This window comes from Molothrus aeneus, chromosome 12 (genome assembly GCF_037042795.1).
Source record: "Molothrus aeneus isolate 106 chromosome 12, BPBGC_Maene_1.0, whole genome shotgun sequence".
In the NCBI taxonomy this organism is placed as follows: domain Eukaryota; kingdom Metazoa; phylum Chordata; class Aves; order Passeriformes; family Icteridae; genus Molothrus; species Molothrus aeneus.
Genome location: NC_089657.1, coordinates 18204854 through 18218449, shown reverse-complemented (window position 1 = coordinate 18218449; position 13596 = coordinate 18204854). Strand labels below are relative to the sequence as shown.

Below are 13596 nucleotides of genomic sequence, written 5' to 3'. Positions count from 1 at the left end.
AATAATTGTTTGAATTCTTTCCTCTGAGTTTCTTACAGCTTCTACGCAGCTTGCCAGGATTTTGTGTCTCTCTCTGTTCAGAGGATATGTAATTACCACAGGTGTTCACAGAGAGGAGGGGGCAGAAAATCCTGGCACAGGTGCCCAGAGTTGCGCCTGGATCCCTGTAGGTGCCCAAGGCCAGGCTGGATGGAGTTTTGGAGCAGCCTGGGACAGTGGAAAGTGTCTTGCCCATGACAGGGGGTGGCACTGGATGATCTGTAAGATCCTTTCCAACCCAAACCATTCTGTGATTTGGCCTAGGTTAAAAAAAGAATAAATAAATTTAGAAAAGAATGAATAAATTTAGAAAAGAATGAATAAATTTATCAAAATGTCCCTCTCTAGTGCAGAGTGCTGGCTGAGCAAAGAGGGGCTGGAATGCTCCCTCCAGAGAGCAGGGATGAGTGAGTGCCTGTGGGAAGGGCAGAACCCAACCCAGAGCAGCATCCTGAGGGATCTGAAGTGTCTTTGATTTCCACTTTCACTCTCCTGAGCCTGGGATTCTCTTTGATTCATTTTCATCCTCAAAGTTCCCTCACTCAGCCTGGCACAACAGGAGACAGGGAAATCCAAAGGCTTTGAATTCATTTCCCTGTCAGCATTTTCTGAGGACAGGATTCAAATCCCTTGAAATATAAATCAGCTTTCCATTAATTTAATTCTGGAGCATATGGAAGCAGATACCTGCCAGTATTAAGTACACAGAATATCCCAGAGATATGATTCATAAAAATCATTGATATCTTTATGATAACATTATTTTGGGGGGGGGGGGGAAAGGTGCCTGGAACAATTTTGTGTCTGAGTGATGGGAAACAAAAATTGTCTTCAGTGGATTGGTAGCTTGACTTTGGGAAAATGGCAAGCTGGAAACATTTGTAGAAAGGTATTGATATTAAATTACAATATCTCCTTTTAAAAGGTATGGATAAGAGGCCCATTAAATCCCAATATCTCTTGGGAGCAGCACCTTTTTCTTCACTTCTTCATTTCTCTGAAGTGCAAAGGATCAGGGCAGGAGGATGCTCTGCATTATTGTTCTGGGCTGTTTTGGGTATGGAAAACCATCCCACCCTGTGGGAAGGTAAAATCCCTGACTGCTGAGCATCCCCTTGGGGAGCCCTCTTGCCTTAAAAGCATCAAAAGTTCTCCCTTCTACACTTTCACTCTATAAAGCTTCAGGCATTTGGAAATAAAAGAATTTTTTTTTTCATTCTGTAGATGGTATGGAAAAAGCACAAAGAATAATCATTGCCTTTCTTTCTCTTTTCATAGTTCATATATTTCCGTGTATATTTCATATCTTTTCAGCCCCAGGGACACCAGAATTTACCAGGTCTTTCAGGCAGCCTGTTAATGTCATTTCCTATAAATGATAACTAGAGATGCTCAATTTTTTAAAATAAATGCAGGAAGTGCAGTCAAGTAATTTTTAAAATGAGGGTGTTGATTAGAGATCCACTTTACTGAAAAAATACCAACAAGTGCTCTCAGGATGAGAGATTTGGCAGCTCCCACACCCACCAGAATGCACTCACAGGGGTTTCAAAATATTTACCCTTAATTCAGCTGAGGCATTGATGGGAGAGGTGACCCTGAGTAATTTCTGCACCGCTCTGAATCCAAACCAAGATGGTTTTAAGGTGTTTTTTATTCAAATATTCTATCTGTGTTACATTTACCAGAAAGCAGAGCTCTGGGGTGGGTTTGGCTTTTGGCTTTTCAGGGGGATGCAGGAGATTCAGCAAAGGCAGTGGGGTTCATCTCCTCTCACCAAGCTGATCACTTCAAAATATCCAATTTTTATTACAGATCTGCTCAATTGCAATATCCCATTGATAAAAAACCTTTTCCAGGGGTTTTTTTATTAACTTCTCTTACTCTCTTTAGTTTTTTTACCATCATTGAAGCATCCTGAGGAATACTGGAGGTGCCAACCACAGCATCCAGCCCTGATATCTGAAGTATTTGCAAAGGGGAAATGCTTTGGTCGTGATCATTATTCACAGAATTGGTATTTTGGTTATGATCATTATTCACAGAGTTGATATTTTGGTTCTGATCATTATTCACAGAATTCATCTTCATTCAGAAATGAGGAGGGAGCTGTACTTGGGTTATGTAACTTCAGGTGAAATGTTTTTAATCCAACTTCTTTAAAATAATAATTCTCAAGGATTCTTTTTAAGCCACCTGAAGAATACTTATCTATAAACTGAACTCCTCACAAAGGATCTAAAAACCCTGTTCAAAACAGAAGAAAATGCAGTTACAAAAGCTGTGGAGAGTTTGATCTTATTTTTTTCTTTTTCTTGAAAGCAGCCTAAGCCTTGTCTAAATATCTGACCCCAAAAGATCCTCCCAGAGTGGGTTCAGTTTCTGTTGGGAAAACAGAACTGCTGCCTGCAGAACAAAGCCCATGCATCCCCACAGAAGGTCAGACACCAAAATCATTGTTTTTCCCCAAAACTCTGCAGTTCCCTCCTTCAGAGGAGCCCATTTTCTCTGTTTCTTATATGAGGAATGAAAACCACTCCATTGGGGTTTTTCCTGCTCTTCAGGAATCCCCAGGGATTTTCAGGGAGCCCTGAAGATCCCAGAGCACTTCCAGTTCTGAAGGTTCTACCCCAGCTCCATATTTCACCTCTTTCCATAATTCATCACATGCAAATGTCTCTGTGTAAGGTGAACTCACATTTAGCGCTGTGCAGTTTTAAAAAATAGAGAAAAGGGTGCTCAGAAAATAAAGAATCTGCTGCCTCACTACTGAATGCTTGAAAATTGTGCATTTTTGCATCTCAAGTAGGTGAAGCTTCTGCCATGTTAGGGCACAAAATTCAAAGGAAATTTTCTCATCAGTTTCCAGGAGCCTGGATTTTACCTTGCTGGATTCTGCAGAATTAGAATTCATGAAATCAAGAAATGCAATTAAAAGTCTGATTTATCAGCTTCTTTTTCTTGCAGAAATATTTCTTAAGCTAAATTAAATGTGTGAAGAGTTAATAAATAAATATATTCTACTACTCCAGTGTAGCATTTGGCAAATGATGGGCTTGAGGACACAATATGCAGAGTAAAAATGAAAAAAACAAAAGCTCATCCCTTACATTATAAAGACCTTAAAATTGAGCTGGGTTGGAATAATCAATGTGTGCTATAAATACTCATCTAAATAAAAAAACAGCCTGCAGGAATATATTCTAATTTTCTAAGCAGTAAATCAAAGTTTGTCTCACCTAAGTTTAGCTGTGTTCATTGGAGCTTTGTTTCCCTCAGAAATCCCTTAGAGGACAAAACTGCAAAGGAGCCCTGAAGGTGGCAGTGGGGTATGAGGCCAGTTGGAGAAAATAGGGAAAAATAAACTTATCCAGAGACTGTCCCCTTGGATAAACTGTCCCAAAGACAGAGAACTTCCCTGCCAAGGTCCCTGCATGACCTTGGGTCACCCAAGGTGTCAATTGTGACTTTAACAAACCCTCATAACTCCTGATAAAATGAACTTTCTTCAACTGGACAGATTTGTCAAGGGGTAGCTGAGAGTGGTTTGGTTTTGCATACCAATAATACAGGTTTATTTTCCTGGGTTGGATCCTGCAGCGAGCTCTGACAACTCTGCTTAATTCCTGGGATGAGGATGTGACAGGCACCAGCAATCCAGGGGGAGCCCAGCCCTGGTGGAAACAGCTCCCCTAAAATGTTCCTGGATGCCTTGTGCAGGCTGCCCTGGAACAGAGGCTGGGCAGAGCTAAAGAATAAAGCAGGGATTCATTCAAAGGATCTCCTCAATGGATGCACCTTGGGCAGCACAAGAGCCCAGCCAGGGCTGCACCCAAGATGGACGAAAATGGTCATAAAATGAACCCAAGGTGGACCAAAATGGTCACAAAATGAACCTAACATGAACCAAAATGGTCCCAAAATGAACCCAAGGTGGACCAAAATGGTCACAAAATGAACCTAACATGAACCAAAATGGTCCCAAAATGAACCCAAGGTGGACCAAAATGGTCACAAAATGAACCTAACATGAACCAAAATGGTCACAAAATGAACCCAAGGTGGACCAAAATGGTCATAAAATGAATCCAAAATGAACCAAAATGGCCCCAAAATGCACAGCCAGGCACGGGGTCTCTCCCTGGGATCAGTTCTGCTCCATTTGCATCTTGCAGTTCATTGTCCCATTCCAGCTTTAGCCCCTGCAGCCCCATCCTTGTTTTTCTCTCTCCAGCCCACGGTGTTTGTGCTCTTGGGCTGAGATTTGGATCATTTGTCCTTGGTGCCCAGCTGGAGCAGGAATTGTTTTGTGTCCTTGCTCTGTGCACAGAGCTCAGCATCCCCTGATATGAACCCAGACCCACACACTAAAGCAGCACAGAACCTGAAAATAGAAAAGCCAAAACCTGAGGCATGAGGATGAGAATGAATAGTTTAGAGGCAGGGGAAACATCCTAAAAAGAGGAATCTGGAGAAGCCAAAGTGATCCAAGGGAGTGACAAGATAAATGGCCTCACGCCTTTGACGTGGGCTCAGGGAGGTGCACAAGCACTTTGGAGTTTCCTGAGGGGCTGCAGCTGAGAGGGAGAAATGAAACTGAGCAGAACTGGGTTTTTTCTCCATCAGAAGGAATCTCTGAGGATGGAAATGTATTCTTTGAAGCTTAGACCTACACACTAAAGCAGCACAGAATCTGAAAAAAAAACTACAAAGCTAAAACCTGAGGCATCACCCTGCATGGTTATACATTTTTTTCTTGTTTGTTTGTTCTCACATGTTCTACAGCAGCAGCTCCAGCACTAAAGGCTGTTTGGGGCAGGAAAAATTCCATTCCCACTTTCTCAGATCAGATCAAAACCCTCCCTTCAGTAGCTCCTCATAGGGTTTGGGGGCACTGGGGTTGTTTAGCCTGGAGAAAAGGAAACTCAGAGGTGACCTTGTCACTCTACAGCTCCCTGAAAGGTGGCTGTAGCCAGGGGGTGTTGGTCTCTTTCTTCAGACAGCAACTGAGAATGAGAGGACACAGCCTCAAGCTGCACCAAGGATAATACAGGTTGGATATCAGGAAAAAGGTTTTTTTACAGAAAGGTGATAAAGTTCTGGAATGGCTGCCTGGGGAGGTGCTGGAGTCCCCATCCCTGGGTGTGTTTAACAAAGCCTGGATGTGGCACTGGGTGCCAGGGTTGAGTTGAGGTGGTGGGGATGGGTTGGACTCCATGATCTTGAAGGTCTCTTCCAACCCAGTCATTCTGTGAATTCTGTGATTCCTCCATGTTGAGGAAGATGTCATTGATGCTGAGCTCTGTTTTTCCTGCCTGCGGTTTGTGCTCTCACACCTCTGCTGCCAGAGCCTGCAGCCAGCAGGTGATGGTGAGGAAATCTCTCTGTCCTGCCTCCCTGGAAAGCAGAGGAGCCCTTCCCAGAGCACAGGAGCCATCCCCAGAGCAGAGGAGCCCTCCCCAGAGCACAGGAGCCCTCCCCAGAGCACAGGAACCCTCCCCAGGGCAGAGGAGCCCTCCCCAGAGCACAGGAGCCCTCCCCAGAGCAGAGGAGCCCTCCCCAGAGCACAGGAACCCTCCCCAGGGCAGAGGAGCCCTTCCCAGAGCACAGGAACCCTCCCCAGGGCAGAGGAGCCCTCCCCAGAGCACAGGAGCCATCCCCAGAGCAGAGGAGCCCTTCCCAGAGCACAGGAACCCTCCCCAGAGCACAGGAACCCTCCCCAGAGCACAGGAGCCCTCCCCAGAGCACAGGAACCCTCCCCAGAGCACAGGAGCCCTCCCCAGGGCAGAGGAGCCGTCCCCAGAGCACAGGAGCCCTCCCCAGAGCACAGGAGCCCTCCCCAGAGCAGAGGAGCCCTCCCCAGAGCACAGGAGCCCTCCCCAGAGCACAGGAGCCCTCCCCAGAGCACCAAGAGCAACCCAAGCCCAAAGGCAAACAGAGCTGGATTTGGCAGCGTGGCCCTGCCTGGAGGGCAAGAACAGATTTCCATTCTCAGCTAGGCTGGCACAGTGCCCTGGGTGGGCACCTCCACGCTGGAGCCTGGCCCAGCTGCTGGAATGCTGCCACTGGCAGCTGCATTCTGAAAATGAAGAAACCCATGGGGTTTCTATAGCACCACCAGTGCAGAATTCACCTCGCTCTCTCTGCACAGCCTGCACCTTCTGTGCCTTCTATACTCGGAATTGGAACCAGCACAGAAGCTGCTGGTAAAGCTTAGAAAGTGCAAACAAAAAAGATAAACTCCCCCCCAAGAGAGATTATTGTTCCAAAAGGGTTTTTTTAAGTGGTCAGCAACCACGTGGTTGAAGGTGAAGGAAGCCTGGGTTTATATTCAAAATCACTTTGGAAAAATCTGTCACTAAAAGCTCTTTAGAAACTTGAGCAATTGTGGTTTAAGAAAGTCACTGCTGGAGGAATCTCTGGGGAACAACCCCCTGGAAGGTGCCAGGGGACTGGCTGACCATGAGCCAGCAGTGTGCCCTGGAGCAAAGAGCAGCAGCCCCTGGGCTGAGGATGATGAGGATGAGGATGAGGAGGAGTTACCAGCTCCCTGAGGGAGGTGGGTGATCCCTTCCTCTGCCAGACACCACAAATTCAGTGCTGGGATCCCAGTTCATGGGGAACAGGGACTTCCTGGAGCCAAGTGATAAACACCTGGCAGGGAGTAAAGGACAGGGAATCAGTGCCTTCTCAGAGGTGCTGACAGAGGGACAAGAAGCACAAACTGAAACACAGCAAATCCCACTTAAATTTAAGAAAAACTTGTAGAGAGAGTAGGAAAACCCTGGAAGAGGGTGCCCTGAGGGAGCACCCTTGGAGAGCCCAGAACCTGACTGGATGTGTGTTGGAAATTGAGGCTCTCAGGTCCAGGGAATGAGTGGGATCTGACTTTAAGGTTTTGGAATGTTGAATACTCATTTTATTAGAACTATATTATATTACATTATATTTATGTATACTATATTTATAAATATAGTATATATATATATATATATATATATATATATATATATATATATATATATATATATATATATATTATAGTATATATATATACTATAGTATATATATAGTATATATATAATATAAATATACATTATATTTATCTGTACTCTATATTATTAAGAATACTAAAGAATACTTACTATTAACTATTGAAAAACTTGTGACTGTCTGTAGACTGACAGTCTACACAGCTTGGACTTGATAGGTTAATTAATAGAAACAATCTCTACTAGAATCTAATTACTCACTTCTTTCAGATAAACAATCTTCTAACACATTCTACATCTGCAAAACATCAGGAGCAGCAAGTAGAGATAAAAGTTTTTTTCTCTCTGTGCTTCTCCAGGAAAAAACTTGAGGGAGAGAATTCTGTCTCTCTCTGTTTAGAGGACATGAAAAAACCACAGGTGTGGACTTTGGTGGGGTTTGCAGTGCTGGGTTTAGGGTTGGATTTGATGGTTTTAAAGGTCTTTTCCAACCCAAGTGATCCTGGGCTTGTTCTGGTTGAACCTGCTTTGGGAGGGGGTCTATTCAAACAGGAATTTTCTGACCTGCTGCCATTTTGTTTCACTTTAATTTACACTTTTTTTTTACAGCAGGGACACTGAGACTGCCCCAGCAGGGTGGGCTCCCCAGGACAGGGAACCTCCCAATAAAAGCTGCACAGAAACCAGCCAGGACCCCGAGCTAAATCTGGACTCTTGTGTTTAACAGTTCACAATTGGCCCATCTGTAATTAATTGAATTAATTGATACTTTCAGCCTCCCACATCCTCCAGCAGGGAGTTCCACCATTTAGTCATTCATTGTGTGAAAAAGCACATTCTTTTGTATTTTTCTAAACCCACTACATCTCCATTTTTATAGACTTTTGCCAAAGCCAAGGCAGGGCTCCAGGAGGACCTCCTGAGTTCCTGGCTGGGTGCCACCCAAACAGGGAATGGTGCCTTGGCTGTGGAATCAGGAGGGCTGAGCTCCATTTCCAGGTCTGACAGTGTGTAAAAGCTTTTTCTCTTTTTTTTTTCTTTTTTTTTTTGCCTTTTCACAGAAAAAAACCACCAGTGACTGCTGGGTGTATAGTGTCCTATATTGCTGTTTAATGAGCATCACAAATAAATACAAATCTCTGAACAGCCACTCCAAATACTCAATTTTCTACAATAACACCAAAACCGTGGCCTGGCTTCCAGTTATTATCCACTAAGTAACTCTATTATAATTTGATTTATTAAAAAAAACCCCAACAGATTTATTGCCTAAAGACCAAAAGGAAAAAAGGGAAAATGTTTTTATTTCAACAGAAATATCTCTAGAAAATCCCTCAGCTAAACCCAGTGTTTAATAAACCCATTAAAAAGGCCAAGTGACAACTTCTGACCCACCATTATGTCACACAAAGAAAAACTTAATTGAAGAGAGCATTGATTTCCTGCTGCCCACAGAACAGTCTAAATATTGCCCTTCATAAGCAGAATAAAAACTGAGTGCTTAGGCAGAATAAATACTAAAGACACAATTAAAAGTTAATTATGTTTTCCAAAGTAACCTCAAAACAAAGAAATTAAATCTGGGGCAATACATTGCTTCAAATACTGGCAGTGACAATATGGGTCAACAATCCAAAAGGACAGACAAGGAAGTATTTAATTTTATTCTAATTTAATGCCATTTCAGTCACTCAAAGTTACTGATGTGGATAATCCCATGCTAACTCAGCAAAAATTGGCCCAGAAATCTGTGAAAATCCATAAAGCCAACCTAGAGCATTAACCACTTTATTAAAACATCCTTTTTTCATTTGAGAGCCATCATTTTCTGTTTAACAAGATTTAATAGAATGGAAAGAATGGAAATCACTACCAAGACATGGAAATAAAACTGTTTTTTCACCTTTGCTAGTGATACTAGCAAAAGTAGCAAAACTAGCAAAAGTGAAACTATTGTCACTTGCTGGTTTCACTTTTGCAAGGGATACTCATTAGCTATAAATACACAAAAATGTGTTCAGCCAGCGCAGAGGTCACACACTGTCCTTTTTTTATTGTTGCCAGAACCCATTGCAGTGACCTCCTCTGAACTGTAGGTCACAAAACCTTATAAATTTATTTACTGCAGCCTCAAAACTCCACAGTCACCAACGTGTGATATTCACATTCTCTGAACAGAGAGAGACATCATTCTCTCTCCCAGGATTGTTCCTGGAGAAGCACAGAGAGAAGAAGAGAAAACAATTTTTATTTCTGTTCACTGCTCCTGCTGTTTGGCACATGTGGAATGTGTTATGGAGATTGTTCACCCAAAGTGATTTGGCAATTGGACACCAGTGAAGGTTGTTTTCCTTCCTTGGCCAATTGGGTCAAAACTGTGCCCTGCCTGTCTCAGACATGGGTTTTTCTTTAGTATTCTTAAGTTTTCTTTAGTAGAGTGTCTCTTCAGTATGCAATTTAATATAGTATTAGTGTAATATAGTATAGCTTAATAAAGCCTTTGTTCAGCCTCCTGAATCATGGAGTCAGAGCACATTATTCCCTACATTGGGGTCATCCTGAATTGATACAAACACACACTCTGCTCTATTTTTTTTTCCCTATAGCCCCACCCTCAAATTCCACCAATTAAAGTGCTGAGCAAGCAATAGTCATTAATTTTGTCATTATACAGAATTGTAGAATAACTAAATTAAGTTTAGATTCATCTCTCCCCAGCTCTTAGGGTGGGAATTCCACAAGCACAGCTACAGAGGGTGTGGGACCACAAACCCCAGGAAGGAATTTGGGGTGGCACTGAGGAGAAGCTCAGATTCTGTGGCTGAATGAGCACGAGCCCAGCTCTGGGACTGCCAGGGCAGAGATGATAACTCAGGGTGGCCCAGCTGCCTCTGCCTCAGAGTTAATTGCTGCTGAATGGTGGCTGGAATTTGCTTGGAACCAAACCAAGAGCTTGGCACCCACCCAGGATTATGTGCCAAGAATCTCTGAGATTACTCCAGCCAGCTCAGAGCAACAATTTGTCCAACCAATCTCTGATTTTAAGAACTAATTTCTTTTTTAAAGGGGCGTTTGGGATTTGTGGTTTCTCTCAGTTACAAGGCACTGAGAGTCCCCCTGACAACTTTGGGAATTTAAGGAGCTACTGACAGCACCCAGGCAGAAAAATCAGAATGAGCTCCCCAAGTAATTTTATAAATAAATACAGGGAGGGATCAAAAAAGACAAAACAATAAAGCAAATTTGGTTTTTAGACCTTCAGGCACAAGCTTGTGTTCTCTGCCCTGTGACAGATTTGTCTGGGTGAAGTTAATTAAGCAAACAAACAAAGCACTGCTGATGTCCTGAGCTTGTTCTAAAGGCTCATCTGAAGTGTTCCAAGAGTGGCTTAGGGTGGTTCCACCCCAAAACCATCCCTGGTGCATTGTCTGTCCCTCAGAATCACTCCTTGCACGTTCCCCCTGCATGGGAAGGACCTTTGGCTTCCCTCTGGTCCCTCCAACCTACAGCACTCCCTACACAGAGTGGAAAAAGACAAAAAGGGACCTTGGCTTGGTTTCTTTCTTTCCCTTTCTCACTTGCTGCCAGCTCATTTAGTGTTGCCTTCTTCAACCCTATATTTTGGAAATATGCACTCAGCTCTTACTTTTACTTGACCATGGAACTGAAGTAAAAATGTAAGCCAGAGCATAAAATTTAAAAAACAAACAAACAAATCACCAAACAAACAAAACCAAAACAAACAAACAAAAAAAAACAAAACAGAAACAAAACAAAACAAAAAAAACCCAAACCCAAAACAAACCCAAACCAAAAAAAACCTAACAAACCATCTAAACTACTTAAAAACTAAACAACTTAACAATCTGCAGGTAAGTGGAGTTCTAGAAATACAAAAATACATTTACCAGCAATATACCTGTACTGGAAATCACTGCTCAGTTTCAAAATGCACAAGGAAGTCAATTAAGCCCTGTGTTATTTAATTCCTGCCTGATTCACTCAAGCTGAGGCATCTCTGCTCTGGCTCTTGGGCATTCCAAGGGCTCCACAGGACCAGGGCAAAGAGGAATTTCTGGGATTGATGATTTATTGAGCCAAACCACACTTTCCCCTCCCCTGTTCAATACAATGACCCTGAACCACCTCACCCACTTTGTTGCCAAGATCAAATTACCAAACAGCCAATTTAAATTTGGAATCCCTCCTCCTCTGGCACCTTTCCTGCCCTCATAACCAGGAGCTCACCGAGGGCTGCTTCTCCCCAGTGGATTATTTGGTGCTGCCTTCATTCCCCACCTCTGTTGTGCTCCCTTTCCTGGCTGCATAAACAAATTCCCTGAGCCCCCCGGGCTGGGAAAGTACCAGGAGCTTTTTGTGAGCATCCCCCAGAGCGCCCATGTTGTTTTATTATTTTACACAGAGGGATTTGGAGCATTTTAAAAGCCTGAGTTGTTTTTAGAGTGGCAGGAGCTGTGTACCCAAGTGGTGAATTTTAGTAAACAAGCCACTCAACATTCACTGGAATTCTGCTGTGAGCCTGGGCCTTTTTCAAGAGAGCTGGGCACTGGAAAACCTTGCATTTATGCCACAGAGCTGGCAGAAACATAAAGTAAAACTCAGATAAGGACAAAAAAAAAAAAGGGCTAGGATAAAAAAATGCCATTTAGAAACCATATTCAGGACCTTACTTCTTGACATTTGGCCTACTAAATGTACTGACTTTGATCAAATGGTTAATTTTGCATAAAAATGAACCTTCAATTTAATTTTATTTGCAAATTTGTATGAAACATAAAAGCATTTGGTCAAAAACTGGAAGGTTATTTGAGAAGCCAAATGTTGTTGCTCCATTTTTTTAATTAAGCATTTGCTTTTTAATTCCTAAACAAGATTTTGTTTCAAAATGTAGTAATAAGTAAAAGTAAAGAATTCAAATGTTTAAAATAAAAATAATTTTTAAAGCTCTGGTCTGTGTGAAATGTTTTCTGTTTATTCTGCTAAAATATCAGTGTCCAAACAGAACTTGAGTGCAGAATCACCAAAACCAGGATCCCATTTCCCATTTTCAGGGATTCAGCTGCACTTTTTGATTCAAGTATTCTCTGGAATTGACCAAAAACAAGTGAGAAATCAGTGAACCCTTACCCCAAACTGCAGCAATATCTGCAGATTTCCTGCCAAATTTGTAACACATTTTCTCAATGCATTTCATTCCCTCTCTGCATTTCAATCCCTCTCTGCTTGTAACACCCCAAAATTTTCTTCTCTTTTCCTTATTTACAAACAATTTTACAATTATTGCAATTTTACAATTTTTCCTTAATTGCAGCAGCACGGTGGGGTCGGTCCTGCAGGGACAAAGCCCATTTTATTCTTTTATTTATTTCTGTTCCCCAGTGGCATCAGAAGCTGTTCCTGCAGCCAGGATTCTGGAGAGAATTCTGGGGAAAACTCAGTTTATTGAGCCTCAGTTTTTAAAGCAGCTGCCTATAAAAATCCACATGGGAAAATCCATTTACATGTGGAAACTGAGACTGTGCACACAGCTAAGGAAGGTTTTCCTTAAAATATCCATGATCTTTATGGGAATTCCTGTATTACAAAGTTTTCTGGGATTTAATGTTAACACATGACAATTTATCTCTTCAAAGACTCCTCTCAGAGGAGAGACCATGAAGTCACAGAGTGCACCACAGCCAAATGGGAAATGGGGAAAATGCTGATTTCCCATGCTGTCACTCACCCTCACAGGCACTTTGGTGATATCACATCAGTGTGAATATGTGGCTGTGTGTGTTATCAAGCAGAAGGGAGGTAAAGAATAAATTTGGGGCAATAATCCAACAGATAATTCAACAGTCTCCTTGGGACTTCTGCTGCTCACAGTGACTCTGAGATGTGTTGGAAAGTCTCTTTTCCCAGCCTGGCAGTCAAAGGAGGAGTCAGAGCTCTTCATTTCTCGGTCTCAAGGTTGTTTATTGTTTCTTATCTATAAAATTCTTTCTCTGGCCTGCTGAGGTCTGTTCAGCAGGACAGACAGAGGCACACTGACCGCCCTCAGGGTGGTGTTATCCTTTTATACTAAAAACTACCTGTACAATATTTACAATTGCTTCCCAATACCTGTCACCTATGTTAGACAGTGAGCTTCTACTCTAAACCAATCCAAAAGTGCCACCATCACAGCAGAAGATGGAGGCCAAGAAGAAGAAGAAGGAGAAAGGCTGGACACACCCAGATCCCTCCATCTTGCCCCCTGAACCCCCATTCCAGAAACCCCAAAATCTATTTTTCACCCTGTGACAAACTGATTATTATTCTACTTAGACTTTCGTGGCTTGTAATCCTTCATCTAAGGTTGGCAATTTTTTCCATGGGTCATAATCAAAGGCACAGGGGTCTTGGGCTCTGTGCCAGGGTCTCTGAGCCCCCTGGCAGGGTCCTGGCAATCCAGGCCAGCCACAGGGATGTCCTGAATTCCAACAAGCCTAAGCCAACCCTACACCAACACAGTAACTTTATCCATAAGGAAGGAAGAGGCAGCAACACAGTAAATCCCATA

General features: G+C 42.8%; 1 protein-coding gene across 1 annotated transcript in view; it reads right to left on the bottom strand.

Annotated features, from left to right (window-relative positions):
• Positions 1–13596, bottom strand: part of SLC6A11 (solute carrier family 6 member 11) — a 107601-nt gene that overhangs the window by 32013 nt on the left and 61992 nt on the right. The window lies entirely within an intron of this gene.